This window comes from Hemitrygon akajei, chromosome 29 (assembly GCF_048418815.1).
Source record: "Hemitrygon akajei chromosome 29, sHemAka1.3, whole genome shotgun sequence".
NCBI lineage: Eukaryota > Metazoa > Chordata > Chondrichthyes > Myliobatiformes > Dasyatidae > Hemitrygon > Hemitrygon akajei.
The window spans coordinates 47,579,196-47,594,556 of NC_133152.1; the positions used below are offsets into that span (position 1 = coordinate 47,579,196).

A 15,361-nucleotide genomic window follows, 5' to 3' on the forward strand; every position below is an offset into this window, starting at 1 on the left:
GTCCATTTGGATCCAATCACAATGGCGGACTCAACAGTGGCTGCATTTCATTGAAATCTGAGGTCATGTGATAAGTCAAAAAAAACTCCAGCAAATTTCTACAGATATGATGTGGTGATATAGTTGTTGAAGAAGGTGCAAAAATGGGTCTATCTATCAATTGCAAAAAGACAATGTATGGTGATATCCAAAAAGGAGAATCCTATCTGCAGGCTGAGAATAAACGGGGAAGACATAAAACAAGTTCAGAACTTTTGCTACTCGGGAAGCTGGGTGACATCAGATGGCAGGTGCAACATGGACATCAAGAGAAGAATAGTGATGGCAAAAGACACCTTTACCAGAATGAAGAGTATACTGACCAACACTAAACTAGGCATGACAACCCGCCTCAGAGTACTGAAATGTTACGTTTATCCAGTTATGTTATATGGCTCAGAATGTTGGACAATATCTAGTAACTTGAGGAAATGAATTGAAGCAGCAGAGATGTGGTTTTTGAGGAGGATGCAAAGAATATCATGGACGAAGTGAATATCTAATGAGGACATCATGAACAGAGCAAGCACCAAAAGAGAAATAATGTATGAGATCATGAAAAGGCAATGTAACTTCATTGGACATGTGATTAGGAAAGAGGAGTTAGAATGCACGGTAATCATGGGAAAGACTGAAGGGAAGAAAGCAAGAGGAACAGACAGACATACTTTATTGATCCCGAGGGAAATTGGGTTTCGTTGCAGTCGCACCAACCAAGAATAGTGAAGAAATATAGCAATATAAAACCATAAATAATTAAATAATAAGTTAATCATGCAAAGTAGAAATACGTCCAGGACCAGCCTATTGGCACAGGGTGTCTGACACTCCAAGGGAGGAATTGTGAAGATTGATGGCCACAGGTAGGAATGACTTCCTCTGACGCTCAGTGTTACATCTCAGTGGAATGAGTCTCTGGCTGAACATACTCCTGTGCCTAACCAGTACATTATGGAGTGGATGGGAGTCATTGTCCAAGATGGCATGCAACTTGGACAGCATCCTCTTTTCAGACACTACCGTCAGAGAGTCTAGTTCTACCCCCAGGACCATGATGTTACATGACACAGTACAAAAACAAGACTGAACTACGTAAAAAAAACATGGAGAAAGCTACACTAGACTACAGACCTACATGCGAGGAGTGTGTGGGCCATGGCAGTCAAAGCTCAAACTGGGCATGGCACCTGATGACGATGATGTGGAGAGCATACCAACTGGCTGCATCAGCATCTGCCATGGAAAGGTCATTGCACTGGATTGAAAAATACAACGGAGGGTTTTAAACTCAGCCAGCTTCATCATGGATGCTAGGTTCTCTACTACTGAGGACACCTTCAAAAGACAATGCCTCAAGAATGCAGCATCCATCGTTAAGGACCTCCATCACCCAGGACAGACCCTTTTCTCACTGCTACCACCAGGGAGGAGGTACAGGGACCTAAAGACACACACTCAACGTTTTAAGAACAGCTTCTTCCCCTCTGCCATCAGCTTTCTGAATGGTCTCACTATTTTTGCTTTTTTACTTATTTATTTTTTACATTTATTTCTTATTATAAGTTATAGTACAGTATATTGTATGTATTTCACCGTTCAAAGTCAAAGTAAATTTATTCTCTAAGCATATGCAACCCTTGTGGGCATACTCAATAAATCCATACTAGAATAATCATAATAGAATTAATGAAAGACCACGCCAATTTGGGCATTCAATCAGTGTGCAAACAACAACAAGCTGCACAAATGCAAAAAGAGGGAAATAATAATAATAAATAAATAAATAAGCAATAATTATTGAGAACATGAGATGAAGAGTCCTTGAAAATGAATTCATTGGTTATGGGAATATTTCAGTGATGGGGTGAGTGAAGTTGAGTGAGGTTATCCCCTTTAGTCAAGAGCCTGATGGTTGAGGAGTTGAGGGGTTAACTAACTGCTCATGAACCTGGTGGTGTTGATCCTGAGGCTCCTGTGCCTCCTTCCTGATAACAGCAGTGAGAAGAGAACATGACCTGGGTGGTGAGGGTCCGTGATGATGAATGCTGCTTTCCTGTGACAACACTCCGTGTAGATGTGCTCAGTGGCGGACTGGGCCATATGCACTACTTTTTGTAAGATTTCTTTTTGTTCAAGGGGCATTGTTATTTCCCTACCAGGCTTTGATACAACCAGTCAATATACTTTCCATGACACATCTATAGAAGTTTCTCAAAGTATTAAACGTCTTACTGAATATTCGCAAACTCCTAAGGCAGTAGCAGCATCGCCGTGCATTTTTTGTAATTGCACTTATGTGCTGGGCCCAAGTCAGATCCTTTGAAATGATAACACTTGGGAATTTAAAGCCGATGCTCCTCTCCACCTTTGATCCTCCGATGAGGACTGGCTCATGGACCTCTGGTTTCCTCCTGAAGTCAACAATCGGTTCCTTAGTCTTGCTGACATTCTGTAAGAGATCGTTGTTGTGGCACCACTCAGCCAGATTTTCAATCTCCCTCCTCTATGCTGATTCATCAGCACCTTTGGTTCATTCCACAACAGCAGTGTTGTCAGCAAACTTAAATATGGCTTTGGAGCTGTGCTTAGCCACACTTAGCTTAGTGTAAAGTGAGTAGAACGGGGGCTGAGCACACAGCCTTGTGATGAACCTGTGCTGATGGAGATCGTGGAGAAGATGTTGGCAATCCAATCTGACTGGGGTTTGCAGGTCAGATTGGTAAGGTTTGTTTACTAATTTATTTGTGGCAATATTACTTCATGTATTGAGTGTGAATTATACTTACTATAGTGATTATTACATTTATTACTGGTTTATTGTGTTTATTAATTTCTTGTGTTTATTGTACGTACCACATTGTGCACTTTGGTCTGGAGGGAAGTTGTTACATTTGGTGGTGTACATGTTCGGTTGAATTGACAACCAACTTGAACTTGTCCTGCATTGTGTTGCTGCAGCAAAACAACAAACTGAACGACACATGTCAGTGAGAATAAGCCTGATTCTAATTCTGGGTTGCATGTTGTCTCATAAGCAGATGCTATAGCACCTGGTCAAATCCCACCCTGAAATCTGTTCCCCTTCCACACTGTAGACTTGGTGAGGTTTTTAAGCCTGATACGGACTAAGGAATGACACAGTGTACTTGTCAGCCACAAAACACATGGCCAAATGGATGAAAACCTAGTTTAAACTTAATCTCCCATAATCTCCACAGGGAGGAAGGGAGGAGGTTACATGATTTTTCACTGTTGTTAATGCCATCGGTCCCCACTGAACAAGACTGAGGATTAGCTGGAAACAGTTTGTACTCATGTACAGGCGGATCACCTCGTGATGAGCACATTCCACGAAGGAGATCGTCAGCGCAGAGAGAGCAACATTAAATGATAAACACAAGAGACTCCGCAGATACTGGAAATCCAGAGCAACACATACAAAATGCTGAAGGATGTCAGCAAGTCAGGCAGCATCTGTGCAGAGAAATAAACAGTCGACATTTCAAAGTTCAATGTAAATTTATGATCAAAGTACATATATATCACCATATACAACACTCGGATTCATTTTCTTGGGGGCATACTCAATAAATAAAAGAAGCACAATAGATTAATGAAAGAAAGGCCACACCCAACAAGATGGACAACAAGCAATGTACAAAAAATATTTATATAAATAAACAATAAATATCAAGAACATGAGATGAACAGTCCTTGAGAGTGAGTCCATAGGTCATGGGAACATTTCAATGATGGGTGAGTGAAGTTGAGTGAAGTTATCCCCTTTGGTTCAAGGGCCAGATTGCTGAGGGGTAATAACTGTTCCTGAACCTGGTGGAGTGGGACCTGAGGCTACCGTACCTTCTCCTGATGTAGCAGTGAGAAGACAGCGTGGCTGGAAAAATGGGGGAAAGGAGACAGGCTGCCAGTGCAGAGTACTCCTGTGGCCATTTCCCTCAACAACAGGTATACTGTTGGTGGAGGGTGACCTCGCAGAGAAAAGCCACAGTGGTCAGGCCTCTGGCACCAAGTCTGGATCTGTGGCTCAGAAGGAAGGGATGGAGAAGAGGCACGCTGTAGTGATAAGGGATTCATTGGCTAGGGGAACCAAAAGGAGGATTGGCGGACGAGAATGAGATTGCAGGTTGGTGTGTGCCTCCTGGGTGCCAAGGTCAGGGACATCTTGGATCAAGCCCACAGCAGTCTAAGTGTCAGAGTGAGCAGCCAGAGATCGTGATCCATATAGGTACCAATGACATGTATAGGATGGGTGACGAGCTGCTGCAAAGTGAATTCAGGGAGTTAGGTGCTAAGCTAAAGGACATGATCTCCAGGTTTATGATCTCAGGGCTGCTACTCTTGCCACATACCAGTGAGGCCAGGAACAGGAAGATCATACAGTTTAACACGCGGCTAAGGAGTTAATGCAGGAGGGAGGGCTTCAGTTTTTTGGATGAATGGGCTCTCTTCTGGGGAAGTTGAGGCCTGTACAGAAGAGGTGGTTTGCACTTGAACTGGAGGGAGACTAATATCCTAGCAGGAGGGTTTTCTGGTGCTGCACGTGAGAGTTTAAACTGGAGTTGCAGGGGGATGGGAACTACAGCACCATAACAGAGAGTGGAGTGGTTGTGGTAACACAACTGAATTTATTCAAGTCTTACATCCATCCCACAATGTCAAGGAGTAAAAATCTTCACATTATGACTCCATCGCAACATACAGACATTTGAATTGATAAGTCTGATGGCTTGCAGAAAGAAACTGTCCCGTATCCTGTTGGTCCTGGTTTTAATGCTGCGGTACCGTTTGCCAGACGGAAGCAGCTGAAACAGTTTATGGTTGGGGTGACTGGTGTTCCCGATGATCTTCCAGGCCTCCTTTAAACACTTGCTGCTGTAAATGTTCTCAATGGAGGGAAGTTCAAGTCCAGAAATGTGCTGGGCTCTGTGCAGTGCTCGGAGATCGAGGCAATTCCCGTATTAGTGATACAGCAGTGAGGATGCTCTCAATGGGCCCCTGGAGAAGGTCTTGAGGATTTTGAAGCTTATGCTGAACTTCTTCGGTCGCCTGAGGTGAAGAGACGCTGTTGTTCTTTTTTTTTTGCCACAAAGCCGGTGTGTACAGTCCAGGTGAGATCTTCAGTGATGTGTATCCTGAGGAATCTGGAACAACTCACCCTCTCAACAGCAGTCCCATTGATGTTGATCGGGGCGAGCCTGTCTCTGTTCCTCCTGTAGTCCACAATCAGCTCTTTTGTATTTTTGGACATTGAGGGAGAGGTTGTTATTCTGGCACCACTGCCGATCAATGTTGTGTAATCTGTGAATTTGATCAGCAGATTGGAGCTGCGTGTGGCAATACATTCATGGGTGTAAAAGAGAGTAGAGGAGGGGACTCAAGACACAACCCTGGGGGCACCTGTGTTGAGGGTCAGGGGGCAGAGGTGAGGGAGCCCATCCTTACCACCTGTTGGCGCTCCAATAAGAAGTCTAGGATCCAGCTAGGTGCAGGCCGAGGTCTCTGAGCTTCCTGTCAAGTCTGGAAGGAATTATGATGCTGAAACATAGTCCAGGAACAGAATTCTAACGTATGCATCCCTCTTCTCCAGGTGAGTGAGGACAGTGTGTCGTGCTGCGGCTGTGGCGTCATCGGTAGACCGGTTCCGTCGGTAGGCGAATTGTAGGGAGGCCCAGTGTAATTGGAAGCATGCCATAGATATAGTCTTTAATCAGCTTCTCAAAGCTTTTGCCTATAATTGAGGTGAGTGTGACAGGGCACCAATTGTTCAGGCATGCTACCTTGGCTTTCTTAGGTACAGGGACAATGATGGATGATTTGAAACAGAAGAGCACTACACACTGAGAGAGGGAGAGATTAAAAATGTCCGTAAACACACCAGCCAGCTGTTCAGCATACACTTTGAGGACCTACGCTGGGAGGCCGTCCAGCCCTGCTACCTTGTGGCTGTTGACACGTTGGAATGTTCTATGCACCTCAGCCTCGGAGGTGACCAAGAAGCAGGTCTCGTCAACGGCTCTGTTCGGGATTCAGTCTTAACAACCTTGAACCAAGCGTGAAAAACACTTAGCTTGTCCAGGAGTGAGGTGACAACGTTGACTGTACTGCTGCGTTTCCTCTTGAAGTCCGCAATGGAAGAAAGATGTTGTTAAGCCTACGTGCAAAGTCAGGAATTAGAAGGTCGAGCATGTCCTGAGCTGTGTATATTTCAATGCAAGGAGTACTGTAGGAAAGGCGGGTGAGCTTAGAGCATGGATCAGCAGTTGGAATTAGGACATTGTAGACGGTAGTGAGACTTGGTTGCAGGAGGAGCAGGACTGACAGCTCAGTGTTCTGGGGTTTTAGTGTTTTAGGTTTAACAGAGTGGAGGGATTAAAAGGAGAGGAGTGGCTTTACAAGTCAGGAAAATATCACAGACTAGAGAACTTGTCTAGTAAGGCTTTATGGTTAAAACTGAAGGAATAAGAAGGGTATGACCACATTATTGCAATTATATTATAGACCACCTATACAGAATTTAGAGAATTTACAGAATTTAGAGGAGCATATTTGTAGAGAGATTTCAGACTGTTGCAAGAAACATAAGGTTGTGATACTAACACAAAACACAAAATGCTGGCAGAACTCAGCAGGCCAGACAGCATCTACGGGAAGAAGTAGCGACGACATTTCGGGCTGAAACCCTTCATCAGGTTGTGATACTCGGTGATTTTAACTTTCCACACATCGTCAGAGACTCCCACTTTGTAAAAGGACCAAGTTGGATAGAGTTTGTCAAATGTGTTCAGGGAAGTTTTCAGAATGACTACATAGAGGTTCCCAATGAGAGAGTGTGCAATACTAGATCTCCTGATGGGGAATGAGACAGGGCAGGTGACAGAGATTGAGTAGGGGAACACCTTGCATCTGGTGATTATAAAACTATTAGTTGCAAAGTAATTATGGAAAAAGATATGTCTGGTCCTTGGGTTGAGATTCTAAATTGGAAAAAGGCCACTTCTGATGGTATCAGAAAGGATCCGGCAAGTATGGACTGGGACACATTGTATTCTGGCAAAGGTGTCTTGGTAAATGGGGGGGGGGGCCTTCAAAAGTGGAATTTTGAGAGCACAAAGCCTGTATGTGCCGATCAGAATAAAAAACAAGGATAACAGGTTTAGGGAACTGAGGTTTTTGAGAGGTATTGAGGCTCTGGTTAAGAAAAAAGGAGGTGAATTGCAGATATAGGCAGGTAGGAGCAAATGAGATACCTGAGGAGTATTAGAAATGCAAGAGGAAATAGGAAGGAAATAGGAAATAGGAAATCAGGAAGGCTAAACAAAGGCATGAGGTTTCTCTAGCAAAGTCAGGGAGAATCCCAAGGGATTTACAGGTATTTTAAAAGCAAAAGGATAGCAAGGGACAAAATTTGTCCTCTGGAAGATCAGAGCAGTAATCAATAGATGAGGGAGATGTTAAATGGATCTGTATTTACTATGGAGACAGACAACGTCTATAGGAGTGAGACAAAGCAGCAGTGTGAGGACATGGATCCTATGCAGATTACAGAGGAGGTGGTGTTTGCTGTCTTAAGGCAAATCAGGGTAGATAAATCCCTAGGTCCTGACAAAATGTTCCCTTGGACCCTGTGGGATGCAAGTGCAGAATTACATGGGCCCGAGCAGAGATATTTAAAATATCCTTAGGACTTGGTGGGTCTTATAGAGTTTTGTGAGGAAGTTACCAGGAAAGCAGATGAAGGCAAGGCAGTGGATGTTGTATACATGGAATTTAGAAAAACATTTGACATGGTCCTGCATGGGAGGTTGGATAAGAAAATTCAAATTCTTGGCATTCAAGATGGGGTAGTAAATTGGATTAAACATTGGCTTCGAGGGAAAAGCTAGAGAGTGGTAGTAGATGGTTGCCCCTCTGACCTGTGACCAGTGGTGTGCCACAAGAATAGGTGCTGGGTCCGTTGTTATTTGTCACCTATCTCAATGATCTCGATGAAATGTGGTTAACTGGATCAGCAAATTTGTGGATGACACCAAGATTTGGGGGTGTAGTGGACAGTGAGGAAGGCTATTAAGTTTGCAGCAGCATCTGGACCAGCCGGAAAAATGGACTGAAAAAACGGCAGATGGAACTTGGTGAGGTGTTCCACTTTGTAGGGTAGGGCACTGTGGAATGCAGTAGAACAAAGGGATCTGGCAATACAGGCCATTTTCTTTGGCAGTGATATCACAGGGACGTAAAGAAAACGTTTGGCTCAGTGGTTTTCATAAATCAATGTATTGAGTAGAGAAGTTGGGATGTTATGTTGAGGTCACATGGGAATAGCACACAAACACCTGACAGACAACGCTGGAACTTAAATCCAGAAAGCCCTAAGCTGTATTAATGTCATGCTAACTATGACGCTATGGCTGAACAGTTGATGAATTAGTCCCCACAGCTCATGGACACCACAACACTGGCCGTTCTCTAGTGCACCCAGCCACTGGACACCACAACACTGGCCGTTCTCTAGTCCACCCAGCCACTGGACACATCACTGGCCGTTCCCTAGTCCACCCAGCTCATCGTCACCACACCACTGGCCGTTCCCTAGTCCACCCAGCCACTGGACACCACAACACTGGCCGTTCTCTAGTCCACCCAGCCACTGGACACCACAACACTGGCCGTTCTCTAGTCCACCCAGCCACTGGACACCACAACACTGGCCGTTCTCTAGTCCACCCAGCCACTGGACACCACAACACTGGCCGTTCTCTAGTCCACCCAGCCACTGGACACATCACTGGCCATTCCCTAGTCCACCCAGCCCATTGTCACCACAACACTGGCCGTTCCCTAGTCTACCCAGCCACTGGACACACCACTGGCCGTTCCCTAGTCCACCCAGCTCATCGTCACCACACCACTGGCTGTTCTCTAGTCCACCCAGCCACTGGACACCACAACACTGGCTGTTCTTTGTAAACCTACACTTGTACCATCCATCTTCTTTTCTCATTTTACCTTGTGTTTCATTCATGCTGTGAGTCTAGTCTTATCTGTTCCAAACAGTTGCTGCAGACCTCCAGCTAATCATCACATTTCACGGATGTGCAATTCTCTGCCACACTTCCAGCCTCTCTCCTGCTACCTTTGATGGGAGACAGCAATGGCTTTTCACGTTCAAGCTGTGAGACTAATTCCCTGAGTCGTGTTACTTTCCTTCTGAACCGAAGCCAACTTTCCTAAATGAACATTACAAGCCATTTGTTCAGTCTGTATAATAAATCTCACCAGCAATAACTGGTACTGTGGCTATCCAAAAGTGCAATTAATGATCTCTGAGGAGAATGAGGGAATATTGTGTCTATTACATAACTTCATCCTGGCATGCCATAGAAGCTATCGTATTGTACAGTATCAAGACAAACCGCCAGGGAATAATTAAAGACATTAAGCTTAATGGTCTGCAATCATTCAGATCTTGCAAAGGAAGGAGATAACAAGATGAGTTAGGTCCGAGTTAGACAAAAATTGGACTAGAAATCTGTATTTGATTCTTTAAGTGTGCAGACAGCAATAATTTGAATCCTCATTGGAAAAGCTTTCCAAACAAGTTAGAACAATGTCACAGAGCTTTTCTGCTATTATTAGGTATCACAAAGTAGGGTTAAGAAGGTCGGGATATTGCAAATACCTTTGCATATATTCTAAGTACATGTTTAGTCCTTTACTCAAGTCAAGTTAAGTTTATTGTCATTTAACTATTTGCATGTACTGTATACCACCAAATGGCACGACGTTTCTCCGGACCAGGGTGTAAAGCACATAACACACAGTAACTCTGGAAAGTAAGAATTAAATCTACAAATGAATTACACAGAGATAAACAAAGTGAAGCGCATAACTTAAATATTGTAGTGTACAATACAAATTATCTGGTGACACTTCAAATGTGATGCAGCAGGGAGTTCAGAAGCCTGACGGCCTGGGGGAAGAAACTGTTTCCCATCCTGACCGTTCTTGTCTTTATGCATCAGAGTCTCCTGCCTGATGGTAGAAAGTCAAAGAGGAGGCTGGGTGGAATCCTGGATAACACTAAGAGCCCTGCGTACACAGCGCTCCTGATAGACGTCCCCGATGGATGGCAGGGAGACCTCTATGATCTTCTCAGCCATTCTCACCGTCCTTTGAAGGGACTTCTGGTCAAATGCTCTGCTGCTCCCATGCCAAATGGAGGTACAGCTTGGCAATGATGAAAGTTAAAGAGAAATTGTCCAAAGCAGGGTCAGCTACAAAATTCAAATGGTTCAGCAAGGTGTTGTGACTGTGAATTCCCCGATTTAAATTTAATCCTCAAACCAGGGCACCACAGTAGTGTAGCAGTTAGCGCGATACTGTTCCACTCAGTGCATTCCGGAGTTTGGAGTTCAATTCCGCTGCTGTCAATAAGGAGTTTGCACGTTCTCCTCGTGACTCATGCCTGTTCCCTCCCGCAGACCAACGACGCTGATTAGTAGATTAATTGGCCATTGTAAATTGTCCTGTGATTAGGCTGGGGTTAAATAATATTAAGTGGGAGTCCTGAAGAAGGGTCTTGGCCTGAAACATCGACTATCTGTTCATGTTCATAGATGCTGTCTGACTTACGGAGTTCTTCCAGCATTAAATCGGTGAGTGGCTGGGCCGTGCAGCTTGTCGAGCTGGAAGGCCCTGTTCTGAGCTGCTTCCTTAAATAAAATTTTAACATATGATGGGCAGCCCATCAGGACTAAGGTGAATTCCTGACATTGATCTTCAGCAAAGTAGATGCACAAGCATGTTCCAAATCTACCAGGGATTAACAACAAATGACCATGCCTGCTTTTTGGTGGATGACAGCTGTGAAATATTGAAAGCTCGTCAATCACTTGGTTCAATTGCGAGATACAAATAATAACAGCCGTAAATTATGAACAGCTGATTGATTAGTTGTCTTTGTCTAAAACAAATATACCTATTTGAACTTTCCACTGTTCAAAAACAACTTCCTTCCTTTGACAAAGTTGGTTTAGTCTAAGTGAGACGAGAATAAGACAGGCATCATTGTGGCTCACGGAAATATGAAAGGAAATTTAGCTTAAAACGAATTTCCATCAAAGAGTTAAATGATGCAATCTGTGACAAGGTGCTATGTTAAACTGGTCCTGTGATACACTGTGTCACAGGGCAGAAGCTACTGCAGCCTTCACACCTCAGGAGTAAGGAGGAGAAACATTGTCTTGGATTTGATTATTCACATTGTTAACCATGGGCCTCAGTAGAAAACTGTAGACTTTCTACTACATTTCTCACTTCCCCTTTTCTCCTCTATGAGAACCCAGGATCAAGTCCTTATATGTAAACTATGCAGCAAATTTCCTCAGTCATATCGGTTTACTCTCCCAGTGAAATGAAGACAGTTCTCTACTGGGACTGCGGTATTTTGGATGCTTCCCAAGAGCCTCACCTCTAGGCCGAATGACCCATCATGTGTATAAGACCATAAAACTTAGGAGCAGAATTAAGCCATTGAGTCTGCTCTGCCTTTCCATCATGGCTGATTTATTTTCCCCCTTGATCCCATTCTCCTGCCTTCTCCCTGTAATCTTTGATGCCCTGACTATTCAAAGGCCTCTCACCCTCCATTTTAAGTATACTCAATGGCTCAGCCTCCACAGCTGTCAGTGGCAATGGATTCCATGAATTCACCAACCTCTGGGTAAAGAAATTCATCCTCATCTCTGTTCCAAAGGGACATCTCTCTATTCTGACACTGTTCCCCCTGGTCCTAGATTCCCTTACTATTGGAAACATCCTCTCCGTATCCACGCTATCTAGGTCTTTCATTATTTGATAGGTTTCAATGAGATCCCTCCATATTCTTGTAAACTTCAGCAAGTACAGGCACAGAGTCATCAAATGCTCCTCATATGTTAACCCTTTCATACCCTGGGGTCATTCTCATGAACTTCTCAGACCCTCTCCAATGCAGCACGTCCTGTTCTCCAGAGCTTGCTGCCCATCTCCTTATTGACGGTGGTTTATGAGTTGATGCTGAAGAAATCTAGGCAAGGAACTGTGAGTCTAGGAGTCTTGGCCTCGGGGTTAGAGGTCTGAAAGAGGTCTTGGGGTTCAGTGCTTGTCTCTGTGTGAGGGGTGTGAAAAGGCCTTGTTTTGCTGTTGTTGCCTTGAGTTGTTCTGTAATGTTGCTTGTGTTGTTCTGCTGCACATTCGGAGTTTGCTATGTTGGCCCTGGAATATGTGGTGACGTCTTGCGGGCTGCCCCCAACACATTCTTGGGTGTGTTGGTTGTCAATGCTAATTATGCATTTCAATGTGCATTTCGACATAGGTGTGATAAATAGATCTGGAATCTAAAGTCTGCAATTTGCCCAGCAGGAATGTATGAGTGTTGCTCAGGGGAGCTCCTGTAAAATATGTGCAGGCAGATCTTCAGTGCTCCATTCCAAGCTGAACAAGAGCATCTGGGACACAAGGTTTGCCCAGTTTCACTCGGTTACAGCCAGCAGAACCTGCATTGCCGAGGCGGAGAAACCCACCCAGGTTCCCCTCAGATGTGAGCAACACTCACTCACACTGAATCTAATCACCTGTTCGCTCACACACTCAAACTCACACTCAGAGTCACGTTTGAACCTGTTCACACACTGAAACTCACGTTTGCACACTCAAACTCACACAGTCACGTTCAGAACCTGTTCACACACTGAAGCTCACACTCAGACATTGAAAATCACACTCACACAAACTCCCACTCACACACTAAAGCACACACTGACATACACTGAAATCACACTCACACTGAAACACTGGAACTCACCCTCACACACTGAAACACATACTCAATCTCACACTCAAATATTGAAATACGAGGCCTTTCAGTACTCAATAGGTTTCAGTGAGACTCTCATTCTTCTGAACATCAGTAAGTAAAAGCCCAGAGTTATCAAACATACCTGATACGTTAACCCTTTCATTCCCAGAATCATCCTTGTGAACCTCCAATGTTACCCCAAATTCTCACTTCTAGGCTGAATGACCTGCAATGTTTGTCTCCTCTGGATAAAATCATAGTGCCTCCATATAACCATATAACAATCACAACACGGAAACAGGCCATTCCAGCCCTCCTAGTCCGTGCCGAACTCTTAATCTCACCTAGTCCCACCTACCCGCACTCAGCCCATAACCCTCCACTCCTTTCCTGTCCATATACCTATCCAATTTTACCTTAAATGACACAACTGAACTGGCCTCTACTACTTCTACAGGAAGCTCATTCCACACAGCTATCACTCTCTGAGTAAAGAAATACCCCCTCGTGTTTCCCTTAAACTTTTGCCCCCTAACTCTCAAATCATGTCCTCTCGTTTGAATCTCCCCTACTCTCAATGGAAACAGCCTATTCACGTCAACTCTATCTATCCCTCTCAACATTTTAAATACCTCGATCAAATCCCCCCTCAACCTTCTACGCTCCAATGAATAGAGACCTAACTTGTTCAACCTTTCTCTGTAACTTAAGTGCTGAAACCCAGGTAACATCCTAGTAAATCGTCTCTGCAAACTGCACTCTCTCTAATTTATTGATATCTTTCCTATAATTCGGTGACCAGAACTGTACACAATATTCCAAATTTGGCCTTACCAATGCCTTGTACAAATGCCTCTCTACCTCTGATGGTCCACTGGAGGCCAAAGGCGGCCTGTCCTGCGGTTGGAGGGTGTGTGTGTGTGTGTGAGTATGCATGTGTGTGTGCGTGTGTGTGTGTGTGTGTGTGTATATGCACGTATGTGCACCTGTCTCTGTGTGTGTGTGTCTATCTATCTGTGTGTGTGTGTGTGTGTGTGTGTGTGTGAGTATGCACATGTGTGCACCTGTCTCTCTCTCTCTGTCTGTCTGTCTGTGTGTGTGTGTGTGTGTGTGTGTGTGTGTGTGTGTGTGTGTGTGTGTGTGTCTATCTATCTGTGTGTGTATGTGCCTGTCTGTCTGTGTGCCTCTGTGTGTGTGTGTGTATATGTGCTTGTCTGTACGTGTGAGTGTCTGTCTATCTGTGCGTGCGTGCGTGCATGCGTGAGAGAGAGAGATGGAGGGAGGGAGGAAAGGGACTTGTTTTGCTGTTATGTTTTGTTGTTCAGTGTTGTTCTGCCGAGCATTGTGGATATGTTACGTTGGTGCAGGAATGTGTAACGACACTTACAGACTGTCCCCAGCGCATCCTTGGACTGTGTTGGTTGTTAATGTAAAGACACATTTCTCTGTATGTGATAAATAAATCTGAAGTTTTTGTCTTGAGGGGGTGGGAGATGGTGAGAGTGAAATTGATTGTTCTTGAAGACATCGTGAGATCAGTCCTATTCCACCTAAACAGACAAGTTCAAGCGATCTTATAGAACATCAAACAGTACAGCCCAGGAACAGGCCCTTCGGCCCACAATGTTGTGCTGAACCAGTTAAATTAGTAATAAAATGGCCAACTAACCAATCCCTTCTGCCTACACAACATCCATATTCTTCTTTTCCCTCACATTCATCAGCCTATCTATGAGTCTCTTAAGAGTTTCCAATGTTATCTGCCTCTATTGCCACCCCAGGCAGCGGATTCCAGGCGCCACCACTCTCTATGTAAAAAACTTGCCCTTCAATTCTCCTTTGAAATTACCCCCTGTCATCTTAAATGCATGTCCCCTGGTTTTAGACATTTCAACCCTTGGAAAAATATATTACCTATGCCTCTCATGATCTTATAAACCTTTATTAGATCTCCACTACTCCGGAGAAAATAACCCACTGTGGTCCAACTTCTCATTATAGAACATGCCCTCTAATCCAGGCAGCATCCTGGTAAACCTCTTCTGCACCCTCTCCAAAGATTCGACACACTTCTTATCAGGGAGTGATCTTCTCAGTTAAAATGCCAGGACACGGGGGGAGATAAAGCAGGTTATCTCACCCAGTGTGACCGGGCTTGACTGTGGGAGATGAATATTTCATCCTACTATGTCTAGAATCAAATTGCAAATAAACTCGCTTTGCCAAAGAGAATGACAAACTTGTTTATGGAAACTCACTGCATGCAGGAAGATACACAGACTGGGTCTCCTTTGAAAATTTCATAGTGATGTTTTATCCAGAAAGTCAAATAAATATAAAGGGCCTGGAAGTCTTGCAGAGTGTGACAGCGGATGGGCAGCGTTTGCTCGGCTTCACCTGAAACACATCTGCTCACTGAATTTTAAAATTAAACAGTGGGTAGAGAAGCCCTCTGGGCAAATTTGC

General features: G+C 44.3%; 1 protein-coding gene across 2 annotated transcripts in view; it reads right to left on the minus strand.

Annotated features, from left to right (window-relative positions):
• Positions 1-15,361, minus strand: part of rap1gapa (RAP1 GTPase activating protein a) — a 529,693-nt gene that overhangs the window by 508,605 nt on the left and 5,727 nt on the right. The window lies entirely within an intron of this gene.